Below are 21,660 nucleotides of genomic sequence, written 5' to 3'. Positions count from 1 at the left end.
CTCCAAGGGCTGGTTCCTGCCCTGGTAGCTCCTTGCAGGGCCTGGCTTGAGAAGCGCCAAGGAGCCGTGTGTGGCCAGGAGAAAGGGAGCATAAGGAACGTGGATAAAGGAGCAGGGTGGGGGAGCAGGAACAAGGGAGGGTGGCAAAGCAAGCTGGGGGTGCTGGGTGAGAAGAAAGCCAGGGTAATGGGGTGGCTGGGGTCTGGGCATGAGGCGGGACATTATGTGGCTTTGTGTCCACTTGCACCAAAGGTGACAGCCACACTGCCCCGAAGGTGAACAGCCACAGTAGTGGCACTTCCAGGGTGGGCCCTGGACTGAGTGGCCACAATGACCTGGTGTCAGGCAAGGCTCCACTGAGAAGTCTCAGGCCCCCCCCGCGTTCTCCTTTCTCAGCTTAACCTGCTGAGCTGTCTCCCACAAGCTCCTGAAAGCCAGCACACATGCTGCCAAACCCTGCACCAGGGGGCAGGCCCTGGAACTGCCTTGTGGGCACCCAGGGGAACCGCAATAAGAGGAGACCCTGTATTTCTGCCTGGCTTTGAACCAGGGACCTTTTGCGTGTTAAGCAAATGTGATAACCACTACACCACAGAAACAGACATACCAATGTTTTCTGCTACTGCACTTAAGCTTGGGCAAATATTCAGTTGCTAACCCTTTGGCCAACAGAGATTGCTGCGGGGCAAAGGAATTCTCTGTTGTCTATTTTGTGCCCTCAGGAAGGGACCAAACTGAAGGAGGCCGGGCCCCACCTGGGGACTCCAACCTAAACCCCTGAGACCAAGGGGTTTACAAGCCAGAGAATCAAAAGTTTGCTCAATTTTGCCCTCCCCCAACCCTGGAGAACCTCAAAGGCAACTCTACAGCCCCAGCGGCTGGGGGAGATGTGCATGTCAGAGCCTCTGCCCACTGAGCTGTAGCCTTCTGTGCCCAGGGAGCCAGACACCACCAGGGTGGGAAGGCAGGAGGGAAATGGGGAATGGACGAACTTTGCGAGACAATGGTGTTGTCAGGGACCATACAGTAGAACAGTTTAGAGGTGGATCTGAGTAGGGCACCGTGGCTTAGCTGGCTAAAGCACTTGCCAAATAAAAAGCAGTTACTGCTGCAGCCTTTGCTCACATTTACTTATGCCCTTCTGGGACACAGAAGAGGCCTCCCCTGGCCACCCATGGAACTGCTGGTTCAGGAAAAGGCTGAGTGGAGAGGTGTGTGGGGAAGAAGGACGTAGGAAAATGTGAGCAAAGGTTACAACAAGGTACCACTGGGAGTTGAACCCAGGATTTTTTGTTAATGAAGCAGGTGCTTTAGCCACCTAAGCCATGGTGCCCTCTGCCAAAATGGCTCTTTATGTTTCCAGACAACACTTTTGCCTCCCAAAGTGCAGCCGTTCCCCACTTCCCTCCAGCCATGGAGCCCAGGTGGTGTCTGGCCCCCTGGGCACAGAAAGCTACAGCTCCGTGGGCAGGGGGCTTTGGCTTCCTTGCCCATGGGATGCTGTTGCAGGAAGGGCTGCTCAGCAGGGACGGGGTTCACCTGTCGAGGAAGGGAAGAGTATTTGGGTGCAGACTGGCTAACCTAGTGAGGAGGCTTTAAACTAGGTTTGATGGGGGCAGGTGCCCAAAGCCCAGAGGTAAGTGAACAACATGGACACCTGGGAGATGGGGCAGAAATGGGAGGGAGCAGGGGCTGTAACAGCAGAGATAAAGGAGGGACGCGGGACCACTGGGAAACAAAATCTAATCTGCGTCTTAGATGCTGGTACAGACACACAGGAATGATGGGTAATAAGCAGGAAGAAGTTGGTATCACAGGGACTTGGTGGGATAATGCACTTTATTGGAATATTGGCACAGAAGGATACAGCTTGCTCTGGATTTGCAGGAAAAAGGGAGGAGGAGTTTCCTTAGATATGAAACATGCGAACACTTGGCCTGAGGCGGAGATGGACACAGGAGTGGACTTGTCGGGAGTCTCTGGGTGAGGTTAAAGGGGTAAAACCCCAGGGTGTTGTCACACTAGGCGTCTATTACAGACACCTCCCCAGGCAGAAGAGGTGCATGAGGCTTCTTAAACAATTAACAAAATCATCCAAAGTGCAGCTGGTTTCACTCACACTCAGCCTCACCCACAGCTGGGAGGCAGTTTGCAGGGAGCTGAAAAGAAACTGGCTGGTAAAACCAAGGCTCAGGATGCTTCTGTGTCCAGATGTGCAAACAGCTGGCAGCCAAGTGCTGGTCTGTTCCTTCCCTCCCCAGGCAGGCGAATCCCCCCGCTGGGTGTTACAGGCAGGACTTTGCCTGTCTGGATTTTAGCCAGGGAACTTTTCTATGCCCGGCAAACGTGACACCCCCTGCACTGCAGAAACCAGTCCACTGCCTATTGCAAAGAGGCCCCTAGAAGCACTTAGGTCCCCTTGTTGTCTCTGCCTGTAACGTAAAGGAAAAAGCAGCCATCTCTCACTAGAGAATGTGGGTGTTGATCCCACTGCCTCTCACATGCAAAGCAAGCGCTCTACCACTTGAGCTAATTCCCGTGCATGGGAACAAATGCCCTGCCCCACCCACCTTGTTCCAGAGCCCATATGACAAGCGGCTTTGACATTCCCGTTAGGGCAAAAGCCCTTTTCCGGAAATGTTTTTCCGCAAGAGGGCCAGTGTAGACAGATAAAAACTGTTTTGCACAAAAAGTCGCGATGGTGAAAATGGCGATCGGGGCTTTCTTGCACAAAACCACGTCTAGATTGGCATGGACACTTTTCCGTAAAAGCATTTGCGGAAAATCGTGCCAGTCTAGATGCAGCCCTGGGCTTTTAGAACTCAGACGTGCACCTAACACCAGCATTTGCTATTGAAGGGTCTGAACAACTTCTGTAGAGAGCCAGAGCCAGTAAGGAGCATCCTTGCCAACTGTCTCAGAGAGCAAAGAAAGATAAGTTGTTTGTCAGTAAGAGGAAACTATCACCCAAAGTGGGACTTAAACACATAACCCCTGACTGAGGACGCCTCTGCCTTGTCCATTAGGGCAAAGGAGAACACAGAAAACACTCCCAGAGACAGAAATTCACCCTTCTAAATGTCCCTTCTTCAACTTTTAGCTCCTGATTAAGCCCCTCTGAAAATCAGCTTTCCATGGGTATCTGTAGCTGGCTCCCAGTCATTGGCCGTGACGTCTCACCTCCCTCCTGAAATCAGGGAAGTGTCTCCCACGGCTATAGCCTCCTGAGGCTCTATGGCCCTGTCTGTACAGCAGGGACAGCAACACTCACAGCCCCACAGGAGGGCCCCTGGCCTAGCAATGTGGCCCCCTGAGCAGCCTCTGTTGTTCGCTGCTTCAGCCCCAGAACCAGCCCTGAGTGAGGGGGGCAGGGAGAGCAGCTCACACATGCCAAGGGGCTGGCCAGGGGCAGGACATGAGCCTGCAAGGCAGCAGTGACATCACAAGGAACTTTTGCAGCACCTCAGCTCATTGGCTGGGAGGCAGTGACCTCACAGAGGGGCCATGGCAACAGCCAGGTGGGACAGGCTGCAGGGCTGGGGCATCTCAGAGACCCCCATGGCCTGGCTGCCTGGAATCTCCTTTGGGAGCTGGGAGTGTCTCTGTGGAGATTTCCCCTTTCCCCAGGCTGCAGTGGGAAGGGCTGGGGTAGGCAGGGTAAGAGGAGGGGCTGGCACTGAACCTCTGGGAGAAGCAACAGAGAGGGTCATTAACACCCAACAACAATGGGATTCAAACCCATGCGTGCAGAGCACAACACATTAGCAGTTCAGCTCCTTAACCACTTGGCCACCTCAACTGAATGATAAAAATTTATTTCAAGCCACCTGAAGTCAGCACTTCAGGGAACCTTTGTGCCACTCGCTGGCTGGCCAGGGACACCCAGGGCAGGAAGGTTTTGCCTTTTCACAATGTTCCCTGGGCTGTTGTACAAAGCTCAGTGCTGCTAACAAACCCAAACACCCCCTGGCTACATCTACCCTGCAGACTTCTTGCTCAAGAACTGTTTTGCAAGAATTCTTGTGCAAAAGGCCTTGCGCAACAGTGTCTCCGCACTGCCATGTGCTGTTGCACAAGAGAAGTGCTTTTCTGCAAGAGTGCACATGGCAGTGTGGATGCTCTCCTTCCAAGAAAGCTCTGATGGCCATTTTAGCCATTTCTTGAGCAAGTGGCCCTTGGGCAGCCGCATGGACGTTGTGGGCTCTGGAACAAGGTGGGTGGGGCTGTAGAGACTTTCGCATTCAGAAGAATTAGCTCAAGTGGTAGAGCGCTCACTTAGCATGTGAGAGGCAGTGGGAGGATTAATACCCACATTCTTCAACTACAGCTCAGTTTTCATCCCCTATTTTGACTCAGCTCAGTGGCCCCTCCCTCTTCCTACCTGCTTTCCCAAAAGAGACAGACCTGGCTCCCCTTTCTTTTCTCCCAGCAATTGCCATGCTGCAAAGCAGAAAGTGGAGATATGAAGCTCAGCAGTCCATTGGTTTCTGTGGTGCAATGGAAATCATGTTGGACTTTTAAGCTCCACTGGTTAATGTGAGCCCAGCTAGACATTCAAAGGTTGTGGGTTCAAGTGTCACTTTAGCTACTTTCTCATTTCCAGGGCACCTTTTACAGAGCAGGCAATCCTTAAGCTGACACTGGGGTGGGCTTGAGTCCAGACAGTTCCCAGCAGACCCCAGTGAGGGTGTCCTCTTCCCTCCTGCCTTCCAGCCCTGGTGGGGTCCGGCCCCCTGGGCACAGAATGCTACAGCTCCATCTGTTTATGAAGCAGGTGCTTTAGCCAACTAAGCTCTTTATGTTTCCACACAACACTTTTGATTCCCAAAGTGCAGCCATTCCCCACTTCCCTCCAGCCATCAAGCCCAGGCGGTGTCTGGCCCCCTGGGCACAGAAAGCTACAGCTCCATGGGCAGGGGGCTTTGGCTTCCTTGCCCATGGGATGCTGTGGCAGGAAGGGCTGCTCAGCAGGGACGGGGTTCACCTGTGGAGGAAGGGAAGAGTATTTGGGTGCAGACTGGCTAACCTAGTGAGGAGGCTTTAAACTAGGTTTGATGGGGGCAGGTGCCCAAAGCCCACAGGCAAGTGAACAACATGGACACCTGGGGGATGGGCCAGAAATGGGAGAGAGCAGGGGCTGTAACCGCAGAGATAAAGGAGGGACGCGGGACCACTGAGAAGTAAACTCTAATCTGTCTCTTGGACTCTGGTATAGACACACGGGAAGGATGGTTACAGCCACCTCCCCAGGCAGAAGAGGTGCCTGAGGCTTTTTAAACAATTAACAAAATCATCCAAAGCACAGCTGGTTTCACACACACTCAGCCTCACCCACGGCTGGGAGGCAGTTTGCAGGGAGCTGAAAAGAAACAGAAGAGGGGAAACTGCTGCCTGGCAGAACCAAGTCTTGGGATTCTTCTGTGTCCAGATGTGCTAAGCAGCTGGCAGCCAAGCTCCCAAGTGCTGGTCTGTGTCTGCCCTCCCCTGGCAAGCAAATCCTCTCCTCTGGGTGTTACAGGCTGGACTTTGTCTGCCTGACTTTTAGCCAGGGAACTGCTCCCTGGGAGGCAAACGTGACGCCTCCTACACTGCTGAACCCAGCCCATTGCCTTATGGAAGAGGGAAGGCGGCCCTGGAAGCACTTAGCCCCTGGCTGGCTCTGTCTGTGGAAAAGAGGAAGCAGCAAAAAATTACAACTGGAGAATGTGGGTATCAATCCCACTGCCTCTCACATGCAAAGCGAGCGCTCTACCACTTGAGTTAATTCCCCTACCTCTGAAGAGTTTTTCTGCCCCACCCACCTTGTTCCAGAGCCCACAACGTCCCTTCTGATAAACCCTCATATAAAACTCAGCAAATCTCCAGAGAAGTTGTGGTTCTCTTTACAAGACTCTGCACAGCTCAGTTCCAATCAGCCAGTCTTCCCTAGAGCCTGGAACATCAACCACGGCAGCGTCGCTCTTACGCCCAGTGTAGACACGGCCTTAGAGTGTCACAAACCAGCACCAGACACATTCCTGGCTAGGACCAGTCCCTAAAGCTCAGTGCTGGTAACAAACCCAAACACCCCCTGGCTACATCTACCCTGCAGACTTCTTGCTCAAGAACTGTTTTGTGCAAAAGGTCTTGCACAACAGTGTGTCTACACTCCCATGTGCTGTTGCACAAGAGAAGTGCTTTTCTGTAAGAGCGCCCATGGCAGTGTGGAGGTTCTCCTGCGCAGGAAAGCTCTGACGGGCATTTTAGCCATAGGGCTTTCTTGAGCAAGAAACCCCTGTTGGCTCTCCACACTGCCTCCTTGTGGATGAGTTCTTGCACAAGAGGGCTTATTCCTCATGGAGAGAGGAATAACCCTTGTGCAAGAAGCCCTGTTTTCTGATGCTGCACTATAAATTTACATGTGCAAGAACGTGCGTGCAATGTAGACGCTCTGCAAGTTTTTGCGCAAGAACTTCTCCTCTTGCACAAAAAGCCTGAAGTGTAGACGTAGCCCTGCAGTGTAGACACAGCCTGAGAGAGACAAGGAAAGGAAGTGGCCAGAGCCTCCCGCTATCAGGCTGGCCCTCAACAGGATGGGCACGTCTACACAGCACACTCACCTCCAAGTAACCTGTGCAGAGTGATTGGCTGCCCAGGGCCCCCGGGAGAAGGTCTGTGGGGAGTTTCCAAGGCAACAACAACATTTCATAATCTACACTCATGTGACTGATTGATTCCTCCACTAGCAAGTGTCTCTGAAGGGATAAGAAATGCAGGGCCCAGGTGCAGGGAGCTGGGTCACATTCTCCTGCCTGAGTCTCAGTCCCGGCTGAAGCCTGGCTACAGAGAGAAGAGGCCAATACAAATAGCCCCATGGCAGCGAGGGAGTCAGTACATGGGTGGGTGGAGCAGAGAGCTGGGCTCTAACTCACTAGGGGTGTGTCCCATAGCTCAGAATAAGTGATGCAATTGGGTAGGTTATTTCAAGTCAATTTTGAAATAGCTTATTTTGTAATTTGACGCTGGCTACACAGCACTTAGTTGCAAATAAATCGCTATTGCAAAATGTCCCTCGCTCCTTGCACCATGAGGTTTGCAGGGACGTTGGAATAGCGAGCCCGTTATGGTTTGAAATAAGGGGCTTGCTCTTAAGACACGTCTGTGTGATATGAGCACCACGTCTCCTAAACCTCCGAGCTAGCCGGCCCACGGGTGTCAGTCCCACAAGTGGCTCTTTCAAAAAGGAGCCTTAGGCTGCCACAGAGACGTTGTAGGGTCTGGAACAAGGTGGGTAGGGCAAAGGAAGTGTTCACATGCAGGGGAATTAGCTCAAGTGAGAAATTCCTTGCTTTGTATGCAAGAAGTAGTGGGATGGATGCCCATGTTCTCCAACTGCAGCTTTGTCCTGGTTCCTAGTTTTCACTGTCAGGGGCCCCCTTCTACTTCTTCTAGCCTGCTCTCCTAAAAGAGACAGATCTGGCTCCCCTTTCTTTTCCCCCAGCAGTTGCCATGCTGCAAAGCAGAGAGTGGCAATATCAACCCCACCAGCCCACCAGGCTCTGTGGTGCAATGGAAAGCACGTTGGACTTCTAAGCTGCATTGGTTAATGTGAGCCCAGCTAGACATTCAAAGGTTGTGGGTTCAAGTCCCACCAGAGTCACTTTAGCTGCTTCCTCATTTCCAGGATGCAGCTTTTACAGACCTCTCAGTCCTTAGGCTGACACTGGGGTGGGCTGGCATCCAGGCAATTCCCAGTAGACCCCAGTAAGGGTGGAGGGAAGGGCTAGGACTTGGGGTTTGGGGCGGGGGTGGTTCTGAGAGGCTGCTGGTGCCGTTAGACCCTTTTGTCCCTCCATGTCTCCTACCACTGCTGTGCAACAGGCAGGCTATGTCTACACTGCACTGTTCTTCTGGAAAAAGAAGTATGTGAACCCCAATTTGCATAGCTTTTTCTGCTTCTTTTTTTGGAAGAGGCTTTTCCAACATTTAGCCTGTGTACACTGGGCCAAATTTTGGGGAAAAATCATCTGTTTTGGAACATCCCTTCTGTCACATTACCGAATTGGAGGGAAGCAGCCAGATCGCTGCTGCACCCCTAGGTGGGGGTGTTGGCCACAGAAATTGGTATGAAAGGGAGCCATGTGGGGTATTGAATGGGAGCTTGTTGTTTTCTGATCCTGTGTACACTGTTTATGTGAGTACATAATGTCTGTGTGTGTAGATCTTTAATCTGTGTGGAAGCTGAATATTTCTTGGAATGTGGTTAAGCATTGCTATGGACAGGCTGAGTAGTGAAGCCCTGTAGAACAATGGCACTTGATAGCCCAAGGACACACCTAAAGCAGGAGGGCGGACATCTAAGAGCGGCCAGCAGAGAGAGGCTGGGGACCAGGTGACCGGCTGAGACCAGAAGAGGCCAAGAAGGAGGTATAAAGAGGCCATGCGGCCGATGCCATTTTGTTCTCAGCTCAGCACTTCATCCCAGAGGCAGCACTGCAGGGATTGAAGAGCCCGGAAGACCTGTGAACCCATCCTGATCGTAGGATGTGCAATAAGAACTTTTAAACCAGCAGCTGTAACATCTCTGCTAGAGCCTGCATCGAGAACTGGGAGATTCGGTGCATGTAACGTACTGTACTTTAATAAACTTACTCTCGTGCTTTTCTTTCTGGTAATAATAAACCTTTAGATATAGATTCTAAAGTATTGGCCCAGCGTGATTTGTGGGTAAGGTCCAGAGGGTAAATTGACCAGGGATCTGTGGCTGGTTTCTTGGAACCGGACAGAACTTGTTCGGGGTAGGTGGGATTAGGTGCTAGGACCCCCCACCTGTGTATGAGGCCTGGGGCCATCTGGGGCACGGATATTGCTGGGGTGTCGAAGGGGTTTTCTCGGGAGGCTTCAGGCAGGTTGCTGAAGCGCTCTGTGGGACTGGTTTGTGGCCTGTGTGGAGAGGTCACCAGTCGGGGGCTGTAAGTAGCCGCAGATTCGAGCAGTTCGCCCTGAGTGGACGCCCTCAGCTGTGCCCAGACACGGCCCGGTCCGTCACACCTTCTTCTTCATAAAATGAAGTACACAGAGATACGAAAAAAGCATGTCTGCTCTTCCAAAAAATTTTGTGGAAGAGCAGATGTGTTCTCTAGACTAAAGCAAGGTGCTGGCAACAAGAGATTGCGGCTGCCTCTTTTCCCTGGGTGTCAGTGCACCATGCTGGCCACCAGCCACCTTGACCAACCCTCAAACCAGCTGGATGAGCCAGCCCACGTCACAGTGAGTCACTAGTGGCCCTGTCAGAGAAGAGCCATTGGCAGCTGCAGAGACAGCCCTTCAGCTGCTGGACGCGCCTTTCTGAAAGGGCTATTTGTGGGCTGTGTTTTGTTTGGCTGGCTAGCTCGGTTGGTTAGTGCACGGAGCTAGTAATGCCAAGGTCATGGATTCAAACCCTGTGCTAGGCACAGATATGTTTGCTGTGGTGACTGTTCTATCCCCGCCCCTTAGCTGCCTGCTATGGACAGGGAAGCAGAAACAGGCAAAAGACTGCAAGCTTTTCAGGAAACAGGCCAGAAAACTGGTAGGAGGAGGCTCCAGCCTGCACAGACCCAGTGGCTGAAAGGCCCTTGGCCTGGCCTCCTTTCCCCAATAGGAGGGAAAACTCTTCTCTTCCCGTTCTTGTGGGGTCACCTTTGGGCCTGCTGGCTCAGCTGTTTAGAGCTTGATGCTAATAATGCCCAGGTCACAGGTACAAGCCCCATGCAGACCCCACAACAGCCAAATTAGTTTTGTTTGAGCTGCTCCCCACGAAAAGCGGTGAGAGGGAGCCCTTGGCTGTGGGACCCACTTGTGCCTGTGGTTCAGGGTTAAATAAGATCTCCCCCTGGAGGTCGCCTGTTCCCTTCCCACCTTGCATTGGCTGGGAATCAAATCAAGCAAGGGAGAGCAAACACCAGGCACTGTCATGGTCTGGGCCACAGATAAAGACCCTCTTGGAGCTGTGGTCCCAGGAGGAGTCTCTGCAGGCCCTGCAGTCCATGCGGAGGAATGTGGACATTTATGGCTAAATGGCCAATGGTCTTGCAAAGAAAGGCCACCTCCCTCCTACCCCCGCATCCTACCAAGTCAGAGCCAAGGTCAAGGAATCGCAGCAGAGGTATGTGAGGGAGGAACCGCATTACTGTGCATGCTTTCGGAGAGGATGAAAAGCGGCGAGAGGCAGCCCACAGCTGCAGGACCCATTTGTGCCTGTTTTTTCAGGGTTCAAGTAAAACCTCAGCAAGGAGCTTTGATGCTCCCTCTTTACATTGCATTGGCTGGGAATCGAACCCAGGTCAACTGCTTGGAAGGCAGCTATGCTCACCACTATACCACCAATGCCTGCCTGCCAAAATGCTGGGAAAATTAGTGAGGGAAACCCATGTCTGCCATGAGGCTGGCCAGAGGCGAGAGGGTGCCCGTGTGGTTTGGGTAAAGCAGAACTTCTTGGCCATTAGTCAAAGTCCAGAAGTGGTGATGCTAGAGTAGTGGCTGCCCTGCGCTCTCCGTGGTGTGAGGAGCCGGGCGGGAGAGGAGTCCCAGAGGTTGTTGGGTGGGAGAGTAGAGTTTATCAGACTCTGGGCTAAGCTCTAGAGCAGCCAAGGGAGAGGTGGGGAAGTGACTTCTGGATACTTTTTGTGGCCCAAGGATGCGGACCAAGAGCGTCCTTGTGTTTTTTGCCATAAAGTGTTGTTTCTGGGTCCTTTGCCTAAGATCGAGCACGTCTGCCTTTCGGAGAGCCATGTCACAGGCACAGGCCCCCAGAGACCCCTCCAGGGACACATCACAGGACCAAGCACGGGGCAGAAACACTGGGCACTGTCAGTGTCTGGGCCAGAGATAAAGACCCTCTTGGAGCTGTGATCCGATGGGGAGTCTCTGCAGGCCCGGCAGTCCAGGGGGAGGAATGCAACATTTATAAACATAAAAACATAAAAACGGCCGTACTGGGTCAGACCAAATGTCCATCTAGCCCAGTATCCTGTCTGCCGACAGTGGCCAGCACCAGGTGCCCCAGAGGGGGTGGACCAAATACAATGATCAAGCGATTTGTCTCCTGCCATCCTTCTCCAGCCTCTGACAAACAGAGGCCAGGGACACCATTTTATCCCCTGGCTAATAGCTTTTATGGACCTAACCTCCATGAAATTATCTAACATATGGCCCAATGGCTGATGGCCTTGCAGAGAAAGGCCACCTCCCCCCTCCTGCATCCTAGACCAAGTCAGACCCAAGGTCAACGAATTGCGGGAGGGGTATGCGAGGGCCCGTGAGGACAGGTCCCGCTCTGGGGAAGCACCGCAGCACTGTGCATACTGTGAGGAACTGGACCGAATCCCGGGGTGTGGGGAGCCCCTGTCTCCAGGGATAGTTGTGGAGTCTGGGATGGAGACACCTGGGAAGCAGCGGCTGCAGCTTCAGGATGACAACGCTGATGTCCTGCAGCTCCAGGAGACGCAGGAGGACTCCCAAACGGCTTCAGGCAGCGGGGAGGGAACATCAGGTGAGTGCTGGGAGGTTGCAACACCCAGGACATGTTGACACTTGCAGTCTCCTTCAGGAGAGGGATCCAAATGGAGACATTCAAAATTGTAAATGAAACTGGGATTTAAATATCCTGCGCTCTATTTGCATAATCGTGTCCGGGTGCTGTTTCAAAATACTTTATTATGAAATAAAAAACACTGTTTAGATGCAGTTATTTGGGGAGAAAACCCTTCTTCTGAAATAACCCTTAAACACTCCCCTCTGGTCTGGACCTAACAGCAGTGTCAGCGTTTGCTAGTCGGGGCTCTGGACAGCACCTGCGCAGAGGGAGATGGCAACTGCGGGACTCCGTGGCCAACTGTCCCAATGTCTCAAAGCAGAAAAGACAGCAAAAGAGGCCAATGCTAACAGCCCCTGGCAGCGAGGAAGTCAGCATGTCGGTGGGTGGGGCAGGGAGCTGGGAGCAGATTTTGACTCTAACTAGCTGGGTGACCTTGGCCCATTCAGTGAACCTCTCCCTGTCTCCATGGCCCTGTCTGTACAGCAGGGACAGCAACACTCACAGGCCCCGCAGGAGGGAGCTGGTTTAATGCTTCACCCCAGGGCCCAGCAATGAGCCCCCAAGCTTGCCCTGTGTGCTGGAAGCCAGGTTTGCTGTGTGAATTCTGTGGGGCGGGTGAGGTCAGGCCTGAGCACTGGGATTATTTACCAGTTTCCCTTATCCTGGAGCACTGCTGACTTCACAGCTGTGGTGGCCGAGTGGTTAAGGCGTTGGATTAGAAATCCAATAGGGTTTCCCTGCGCAGGTTCAAATCCTGCTCACAGCGTGGCCTGTGTTTTGGCCATGCCCTAACCAGGGCAACAAGCTGCACAACCCCTGAGCCACTCTCCCTGCCCCCAGTCAATCCCTTTCTGCGCCTTCCGAGAGAGACACAGGGCATGGTGCCTCCTTATGGGTCCCTGGGCTCTAGGGAAACGCTCAGCTCCTGCAGCCTCTGCCCCTTGCCCAGCACCCCATGGCTCAGCCCTACCCCTGGGGGCTGCCCTGCTCCAGTGTGTGATAGGAGTTGAGTTAGAGGATGGAGCGTCTGGGCCTGCCCCCAAAGGGCCATCCATGAAGGGCAGAAATGCTGGGGATATGATGTGGGTCACTCCTCCCGAGGCACACAGCCCCCCCCACCCCTGCCCTGTGTTGGGAGTAAAGGGTCTAGAGAAGTATTGGGGGGGGGGAGAGGGGGGGGTCTTGTTCTCTGCTCTTTCTCTGCCTTGGCCAAAGAATTAGTAATAGAATATTTGTCTAAGTTTATGTACAGACAAAAACTAACTTAAGCATGTTTCTGTGGGTAGTGGTTATCGTGGTTATCATGTTTGCTTAATGTGCAAAAGGCTCCTGGTTCAAAGCCAAGCAGAAATGGGGGACAGGGAGGTTCTGCTCTGATTTGTGTCTCCCCAGATAAACACGGCTCCTGCTGCTTGGGATAAGCCCAACTCCCAGGCTGAGTAAACCAAGGAACAGCAGGAGCCCTGTCCTAGAAAGGGAGGTAGGGACCAGTGTGTGTATGGCCCAGACAGACAGCCCCAGGCTGGGAGAGCAGAGCTGCCCAACAGCTCTAGTGCTCCTCAGCCCCCGGGAGGGCACACTGGGGCTAACAACATGCTCATGTGATGCCACATTTCAGCCAGGCCCACACAGAGTGTTTCTTGGGGTGTCACCTGATTTCCTGCAAGTGCAGCCCTTGTACCTGCCCCCTGGAAGAATAGAGCCCCAGGCTGTAGCTCAGCTTTCATTCTACCAGGCAGTTTGTGAGGGCAGCTCTAAACAAACCCATTAACTTGAAATTATTAGCCCCTACTAGCACATGCTAAAGCCTGGGATTGAACCAGGGTCCTTTAGATCTTTGGTCTAACGCTCTCCTAATTGAGTTACTTTGGCTGTGGTAAAACACCTGTCTGGCCTGTAATTCTCTGTCCAGGATGTTTGGCCGCATGTCGTCATGCCCTGCCCAGGAAGGCCAGACTGGCCTTTCCACAGCGCCCCTCCCCCACAGCCAGAGCCAAGGTTCCCTCTAAGCCAGGCCTGGGCAATACAGGCCAGCGGGCTGGATCCAGCCCATGAAGCCACCCAACATGGCAGCAAGAAGCCTCAGGCAGATTCCCTGCTCGCCCTGCCCCCACGCACAGCTGAGAGAAGGGGCTGCTGGGCCTTTGTGTCTCTCAGCTGTAGAGGAAAAGGCTTCAGGCCTGGTCCCTGCTCCCAGCTTGTTTGTGGCCAATGGGAGCTGCCTGCTTGAAGCCCTGGCCAGTCCCCACAAGCTCTTATTCACCCAGGGGTATGACCTGTGCCGGGAAGGGGCTGCCTGAGAAATGTGCTTGGCTGCTGGGAGTGTCTCCCAGCCAGAGCCTGCCTCTGGCACCCCAGCCCCTCCCCTCAACCCACTGGCCCTCCCTATGATGGAAAAGGGCAAAGACATGGCAGATTTCATTAATACAGATGAGGCTGGTTTCCCTGACTGGGAATCGAACCCAGGCCTCAGCAGTGAAAGTGCTGAATCCTAACCACTAGACCATCAGGGACACATAAAGCAGGCCTTTTTGCTCACCTACACTAGCCTTTCACAGGCCACTTTCTGTCCCCTTCAGGACATGGGTCCATTTTCCATTGGCCAGAGGGGACAAGAACAGAAACCAAACAGAACATCAGAACAGCCAGACTGGGCCATGCCAGTTGCCAAACTAGCCCAGGATCCTGTCTCACAACAGCAGCCAATTTCATTGCCCAGTGGGAATCCTCAGGACAGACAATTGTTAAATGATCCCTCCTGTCGCCCATTCCCAGCTTCTAGAATACACCAGCTAGGGACACCTGCCCTGTCCATCCTGGTTAAATGCCATTGATTGACCTTCCCTGCATTAAATTATCCAGTTCTGTTTTGGATCAAATGCCTTGGGCTGCGCAGGCCTTGAGTCATGGCAAGAGCTGGAGGGGAATGGGGAACGGCTGCTCTTTGGAATGGGAAGGGGGTGTCTGGGACCATAAAGTAGAACAGTTTCAAAGCCCTTTTCAAGGAGGGCACCCTGGCTTAGCTGGCTAAATCAGCTGCCTCATAAACAGGAGATCCTGGGTTCAAGTTCCAGTGGTGCCTTGTTGTAACCTTTGCTCACATTTATTTATGCCCTTCTGGGACACAGAAGAGGCCTCCCCTGGCCACCCATGGAACTGCTGGTTCAGGAAAAGGCTGAGTGGGGAGGAGTGTTGGGAAGAAGGAAACCACAAGTGAGAAGCACCTGATGCCCACAGACCCTGACTCTCCATGGCTGTAGGAGCTGCAGTGGATGCTCCCTCAGGCTCTCTAGGCCCTGACCTGACCCCCTGAGGGAATCACAAGGGTGTGTGGTGCTGGCTCTCCTCTCCCAGGAATTGCAGTCAGAGCCCTGCCTTGCCAGTGCCAGCAGCTTCTGCAGGGGCTCCAGGCAGGAAAAAGGGAGGAGGAGTTTCCTTCGATATGAAACATGCGAACACTTGGCCTGAGGCACAGATGGACACAGGAGACAGACTTGTCAGGAGTCTCTGGGTGAGGTTAAAGGGGTAAAACCCCAGGGGGATGTCACACTAGGTGTCTATTCCAGACACCTCCCCAGGCAGAAGAGGTGCCTGAGGCTTTTTAAACAATTAACAAAATCATCCAAAGCGCAGCTGGTTTCACACACACTCAGCCTCACCCACAGCTGGGAGGCAGTTTGCAGGGAGCTGAAAAGAAACAGAAGAGGGGAAACTGGAGCCTGGCAGAACCAAGTCTTGGGATTCTCCTGTGTCCAGATGTGCTAAGCAGCTGGCAGCCAAGCTCCCAAGTGCTGGTCTGTTCCCACCCTCCCCAGGCAGGTGAATTCAGCGTCACCTACAACTGGGACACAGTTTGCAGTGAATTGAAAAGAAACTGGCTGGTAGAACCAAGGCTCAGGATACTTCTGTGTCCAGATGTGCAAACAGCTGGCAGCCAAGTGCTGGTTTGTTCCTGCCCTCCCCAGGCAAGTGAATCCCCTCCTCTGGGTGTTACAGGCAGGACTTTGCCTGTCTGGCTTTTAGCCAGGGAACTTTTATATGCCCTGCAAATGTGACACCCACTGCACTGCAGAAACCAGTCCCCTGCCTTTTGCAAAGAGGCCCCTAGAAGCACTTAGCCTCCTTGTTGTCTCTGCCTGTAAAACGAGCAGAAAGCAAATATCTATCACTGGAGAATGTGGGTGTTGATCCCACTGCCTCTCACGTGCAAAGCAAGCTCTCTACCACTTGAGCTAATTCCCCCACCTCTCACAGAAAAGGGATGAAATCTAGACACAGCCATTGTGTAGACACAGCCTTGGGGTGTCACTAAACTAGCCCCAAGACACATTCCTTGCTTGGACCAGTCACAGTCCTACCTGAGACGTGTGTGACTCAAAAGCCTCCTGTTCCCTGCCCAGTTCCCAACACTGGCTGCAGACCCAGCGATATCTGGTGCCTTGGCTGCTGTCCCTGCTGGCAGGGAGCTGTCCCGCACCTGCAGTTCATCCGCCTCCCGGAGAGGCAGCAGCTCTGTGCGGGGGAGAAGCCGGGGCATTTCCCTGCATGTATAAAAACCATCACTGCCGGCCCGGGCTGGGCCAGTGCGCTGGCATCCCTCCTGTGTGGAGCATCCACCAGGGAAAAACTGAAACTGTATCCTGCCAGGCAGGACTCTGACCCGCTATAGGGCTTGGGGTCCCTCCAACCCTCCCCAGTAGGAAATACCAGACCAGGGGTCCCTCCACCCCTCAGCAGGAGCCAATGGGTGCTAGGGGGGCTCACACACAAACAGGTGCACACACCCTCAATATTGGTGCCCAGGGCAAAACTCACTCTGTTTCTGGAACAGTGACCAAGACAGCAACTGTGTGGCATCTTTGCTAACTGTTTAAGAGAGAAGAGTAAACTCTTTGTCAGTGAGAGAAACTGTAACCCCAGGTGGGACTTGAACCCACAATTGCTGGCTTAAGAGGCCAGTGCCTTGTCCATTAGGCCACTGGGGCACACAGAAAATGCTGCCAGGGAAAGAAATTCACCCTTCTAAATCTCCTTTCTTCAACTTTTAGCTCCTGATTAAGCCCCTTTGAAGAAGCCAGATACACAGGAAGGGCTGATCACACCCCTCTGAAAATCAGCTTTCCATGGGTATCGGTAGCTGGCTCCAAGTCATGGGCCTTGACATCTCGTTTCCCTCCCAAAACCAGGGAAGTGTCTCCCACCGCTGCAGCCTCCTGAGGCTCTATGGCCCTGTCTGTACAGCAGGAACAGCAACACTCACAGCCCCACAGGAGGGCCCCTGGCCTAGCAATGTGGCCCCTGAGCAGCCTTTGATGTTTCCTGCTTGAGCCCCAGAACCAGCCCTGAGTGAGGGGGGCAGGGAGAGCAGCTCACACATGCCAAGGGGCTGGCCAGGGGCAGGACATGAGCCTGCAAGGCAGCAGTGACATCACAAGGAACTTTTACAGCACCTCAGTTCATTGGCTGGGAGGCAGTGACCTCACAGAGCAACCTCAGAGACCCCCATGTCCTGGCTGCCTGGAATCTCCTTTGTGAGGTTTCCCCTTGAACTCACCTCTAAGCCAGATCCCTGGTCAATTTACCCTCTGGATCTTACCCACAAATCACGCTGAGCCAATCATTTAGCATCTACCATCTAAAGGTTTATTACTACAATAATACAATATAGGACACAGGACACATGCTTCTTTGCTCACCTGCACTAGCCTTTCGCAGGATAAGGGGTCACTTCTCCCTTGCCCAGAGGGGACAAGAACAGAAACCAAACAGAACATCCAGACTGGGCCATGCCAGATGCCCAACTAGCCCAGGATCCTGTCTCACAACAGCAGCCAATTTCATTGTCCCGAGGGAATCCTCAGGACAGACAGTTATTAAATGATCCCTCCCGTCGCCCATTCCCAGCTTCTGGAATACACTAACTAGGGACACCTGCCCTGTCCATCCCGGTTAAATGCCATTGATTATGGCTGCCAGGGATCCCAAAGTTGAGTAGCTCTGCATTAAGGGTTCTTATTAATGTCAAGAACCTCAAGCAATGTAAAGCCAGAGTGTGATGGAACTGGAAAGGAAAATATTTACACTAGAAGGAATTTTTTCCAAGGGGGCACTTGGAGTTGAGACAAGGACCAGTTGATCTGCAGTCAAAGACTCTATCACTGAGCTACACCCCCATGGAAGTTAACATCAGCAGCCAATGTTGGGAACTGGGCAGGGAACAAGAGGCTTTTGTGTAACACACAACCCAGGTGCCACCCTTGGGCTTGGTCTGCACACTGAGCAGACGGGTGGGAGGGGTCTGATGCTGTCACATATGCAGGGCAAGTCACTCACCTGGCCCCCAGGAGAGGCGGGGGATTTCTATATTTTAGGAAGGGTCCTGAGTCCTGGCTCCCAGCCACGCACCTTGGCAGAAGGACCACTGGCCCCTGCACAAAATGCATTGTGGGAATAAGAGTTGGGGCAGCAGGAAAGGGGCCGGCCCCTCAGCACCAGGGCACAGGCAGGAGAAGATGGGAGTGAATCCTGCCACCTCTGCCATGGCCTGCCCCAGGAGGGGTGGGGTCTAGCAGCTTTTCACCCCAGCTTTGTGGGAGGCCAGATAGGAAGGGTCCTCTGGAGGCTCATAGCCCCCTGGCCTGCTGTGTCTGTGGAAAGGGGGGAAGAGGACACATACCTCTCACTGGGGAACAGGGCGCATGGATCCCACTCGTTCCTGCAGAAAATGAAACAGGCTGAGCATTTTGCAGAGAACAGGCCAGAGCCCTTCTGCTGTCCCTGGAGAGATGGAAATGGGGCCGTTCCTTGTGGGGAAAGAAGTGGGTGTGTCGGGAGTGGGGTTCGAGTTCAAACCTCTCCACAAACCAGAACCCCACATTAGGGGCAAGAAAGAGCCTTGAGTCAGGCAGTGGAGAACACTTGGCTCCTGTTACCCTGAGATGGGATATTAGGAAACTTTCCACACACAGCCTGGCTAGCTCAGTTGGTAGAGCATGAGGCTCTTAATCTCAGGATCATGGGTTCAAGCCCCATGCTGGGCGGTGCCCTTCCTTAACTCACATTCTCAGCCTGTGAGCAATTAGCTCTCACTTTTCACCAGGGTTTTAGAAAGAAAAAATCTGGTCCTGGGGTCCAGCTTTAGTAGAACCAAAGAGAGAACCAACTGCAATTTCCATCTTCTGAGGAGAAGGGAAGAGGATTTTCTTCTCCTCAGTTCTAGCCACATCAGCCCAGGGAGGAGAAAAAATAACCTTCTGCCTGCTGATTGTCCCCCGTCAGCTTCTGTAGCTTCACCTCCTTCCACAGCAGCTCCAGCTTTGAGCTACAAATCTCAAGGGGCTGGTGAGGAAATTAGGCGCTTCCCTGAGAACAAGAGGTGGAGTGTTCACAAGGAGCATCCCCCTCCCCTCCAGACCAGGGTGTTAGAAAGAGCTAGAAACAGAACAGTCAGCCAAGTTCCATGCCTTGAAATGTGTTTCTGTGGTGTAGTGGTTATCATGTTTGCCTAACACGCAAAAGGTCCCTGGTTCAGAAACACAGGGTGTTCTCTTATTGCAGTGCCCAGGTAACTACAGCTGCTGCTGACCAGCCTGTTCATGAGCCCAACGCTCATGTGACAGAGGGGGGGTAATGTCAGCTGATAATGCCCCTGGGTGCCAACCTGGGGAAGCCAGATAAATTAGGCCAGGCAGCTGCTTGTGCCTTGGCCTCCCCGCCCTGGGAGGCTGGTGCATTTGGCTGGCTCTGTCTGCTGCCTCCCTTGTGTGACTTGCCCAGTGTAACAGGCCAAATGTCAGAAAAGCCTCTTCCAAAAAAAAAAAAAGCAGAAGAAAAAGCTGCACAAATTGGGTTTTGAAATGTGCGTAGCTTTTCCCAGAAGAGCAGTGTAGGGCAGACATAGCCTGAGTGTTGCTCAGCACTGGGAGGAGACAGGGAGGGATAAAACGATCTAATGGCACCTGAAGCCTTTCAGAACAACTCCCAGCTCCAACCGCAAGAACCAGCCCTTCCCTCCATCCTCACTGGGGTCTTCTGGGAACTGTCTGGACTCAAGCCCACCCCAGTTTCACCCTAAGGATTGCCTGTTCTGTAAAAGCTGTGCCCTGGAAATGAGAAAGCAGCTAAAGTGACACTTGTGGGACTTGAACCCACAAACTTTGAATGCCTAGCTGGGCTCACATGAATCACTGCAGCTTAAAATAGTGATAGAAAAGTAGCCATGTTAGTCTAAGGTAGCTGAAACAAAATACAGAAAAAACCAGTTTCTTGCCATTTCAACCAGAAAGGACATTATCTCAATGACTTAATTACCTGCATCCTGCTTCAAAAGCCTTTTAAAACTGCACTTTCAAGGGAATCTTCTGAACTGTTATTCATGCTAAAATTCGACACTTTACGGCGGGGTCCTAACAAAGACTCTAGTTATCTTACCCATTACAAAGATAGCTTCCCCAATTATCACCTCTAATATCATTAGCTCACAGACATTTACCTTCCCCCCCGCATCCCCGTTCTGTTCTGAAATTTGATTTGTCCTTTTCATATGTGTTCGTTTTTTTTTAATTGTATCCTTTGGTATATATGGTTGTGACAATTTTCTTCCACTATTTGATCTGAGGAAGTGGGTCTGGCCCACGAAAGCTCATCATCTAATAAACCATCTTGTTTGTCTTTAAAGTGCTACATAGTCCTGTATTTTGTTGCAGCTTAAAAGTCCAACATGCTTTCCATTGCACCACAGAGCCTGATATCTCCACTCTCTGCTTTGCAGCATGGCAATTGCTGGTAGCAAAGAAAGGGGAGCCAGGTCTGTCTCTTTTGGGAGAGCAGGTAGGAAGAGGGAGGAGGCCACTGAGCCCCTGACAGTGAAAATAAGGGATAAAAGCTGAACTGTATTGGAGAATGTGGGCATCGATCCCACTGCCTCTCGCATGCTAAGCAAGCGCTCTACCACTTGAGCTAATTCCCCTGCTGCATTTACAGAGGTCTTCTTGGAGGCTCTTCCCTTCTCCACAGAGACGTCTGTCATCTAGGTCAGTTAGTCTTGGGAAAGGAGAAGGCTCCGAAAAGGCCTCAAGGGCAACTCTGAAGGAGACTCCCTGCAGCAAAGCCATGGGGGGGCTCTGAGATGGCCCCTGCCCTGCAGCCTGTCCCACCTGGCCACTGTCATGGACTCTCTGTGAGGTCACCACCTCCTAACCTCCTTTAGCCAATAAGCTGAGGGGCTGCAAAAGGCCCTTGTGATGTCACTGCCACACCCACCCCTGCCCTCCAGGGCTAATGTCCTGCCCCAGGCAGCCCCTTTGCATGGCTGAGCTGCTCCCAGAGGTGAAAGTGACACATTTCTTACAGGGAGTCCTGGGAGATGAAGCAGCTGGAGAGAAGCCAGGAGAGCAGAGGCCAGCCTGAGAGCTGAGAGTCAGAGGTGCCCACTATACTTTCATATCACAGGTCCCATGGTGTAAGGGGCAGCACTCAGGACTCTGAATCCTGCAATCTGAGTTCAAATCTCAGTGGGACCTACTAAGACTCTGCTGGTTGTTACAAGGTGCTGGTGCTTCAGCTTCCATGCACTAAGGTTCAACAAAGAGAGTCTTGTTCCTCTTGCTGGGTGTCTGAGGCCACTGGAGCTCCATCTCCAGACTGAGCAGGTGGGCTGGAAGGGCCTGATGCCATCACAGCTGCAGGGCAGGTCACCCACCTGACCCCTGAGCTCAGCCTGTGCTGGAGGCAGCCAGACAGCGTGAGCGGGTCAGAGAGGGGATTAGGGGAAGGGCCCTGAGTCCTGGCTCCCAGCCATGCACCTTGGCACAAAGACCAATGGCCCCTGCACAAAGTGCATTGTGGGAATAAGAGTTGGGGCAGCAGGAAAGGGGCCGGACCCTCAGCACCAGGGCACAGGCAGGAGAAGAAGGGAGTGAATCCTGCTACCTCTGCCATGGCTTGGCCCAGGATGGCTGGGGTCTAGCAGCTTTTCACCCCAGCTTTGTGGGAGGCCAAGTAGGAAGGAAGGGGACACTGCAGGTGCACAACCCCCTGGCCTGCTGTGTCTGTGGAAAGGGGGGAAGAGGACACATACCTCTCACTGGGGAACAGGGCGCATG

At 53.0% G+C, this 21,660-nt stretch overlaps 9 non-coding genes across 9 annotated transcripts; 4 read left to right on the top strand and 5 right to left on the bottom strand.

The window, feature by feature from the left end:
* Positions 1-526: 526 nt before the first annotated feature.
* TRNAV-AAC (transfer RNA valine (anticodon AAC)) lies at positions 527-599 on the bottom strand. The gene has a single exon. It is a non-coding gene; the product is annotated as a tRNA-Val (tRNA).
* Positions 600-7,534: 6,935 nt separating this feature from the next.
* On the top strand, positions 7,535-7,639 carry TRNAR-UCU (transfer RNA arginine (anticodon UCU)). Its single transcript has 2 exons — positions 7,535-7,571; positions 7,604-7,639. It is a non-coding gene; the product is annotated as a tRNA-Arg (tRNA).
* Positions 7,640-10,278: 2,639 nt separating this feature from the next.
* On the bottom strand, positions 10,279-10,350 carry TRNAG-UCC (transfer RNA glycine (anticodon UCC)). Its single transcript has one exon. It is a non-coding gene; the product is annotated as a tRNA-Gly (tRNA).
* A 1,891-nt stretch (positions 10,351-12,241) lies between these two features.
* Positions 12,242-12,323, top strand: TRNAS-AGA (transfer RNA serine (anticodon AGA)). The gene has a single exon. It is a non-coding gene; the product is annotated as a tRNA-Ser (tRNA).
* Positions 12,324-13,356: 1,033 nt separating this feature from the next.
* On the bottom strand, positions 13,357-13,429 carry TRNAF-AAA (transfer RNA phenylalanine (anticodon AAA)). The gene has a single exon. It is a non-coding gene; the product is annotated as a tRNA-Phe (tRNA).
* Positions 13,430-13,998: 569 nt separating this feature from the next.
* On the bottom strand, positions 13,999-14,070 carry TRNAE-UUC (transfer RNA glutamic acid (anticodon UUC)). The gene has a single exon. It is a non-coding gene; the product is annotated as a tRNA-Glu (tRNA).
* Positions 14,071-16,469: 2,399 nt separating this feature from the next.
* Positions 16,470-16,542, bottom strand: TRNAK-CUU (transfer RNA lysine (anticodon CUU)). The gene has a single exon. It is a non-coding gene; the product is annotated as a tRNA-Lys (tRNA).
* A 1,982-nt stretch (positions 16,543-18,524) lies between these two features.
* On the top strand, positions 18,525-18,597 carry TRNAK-CUU (transfer RNA lysine (anticodon CUU)). Its single transcript has one exon. It is a non-coding gene; the product is annotated as a tRNA-Lys (tRNA).
* Positions 18,598-21,006: 2,409 nt separating this feature from the next.
* Positions 21,007-21,078, top strand: TRNAQ-CUG (transfer RNA glutamine (anticodon CUG)). Its single transcript has one exon. It is a non-coding gene; the product is annotated as a tRNA-Gln (tRNA).
* Positions 21,079-21,660: the final 582 nt, after the last annotated feature.

Source organism: Pelodiscus sinensis, chromosome 31 (assembly GCF_049634645.1).
Source record: "Pelodiscus sinensis isolate JC-2024 chromosome 31, ASM4963464v1, whole genome shotgun sequence".
In the NCBI taxonomy this organism is placed as follows: domain Eukaryota; kingdom Metazoa; phylum Chordata; order Testudines; family Trionychidae; genus Pelodiscus; species Pelodiscus sinensis.
The sequence above is the reverse complement of the archived record's forward strand: the minus strand, read 5'-3'. Positions and strand labels throughout refer to the sequence as shown.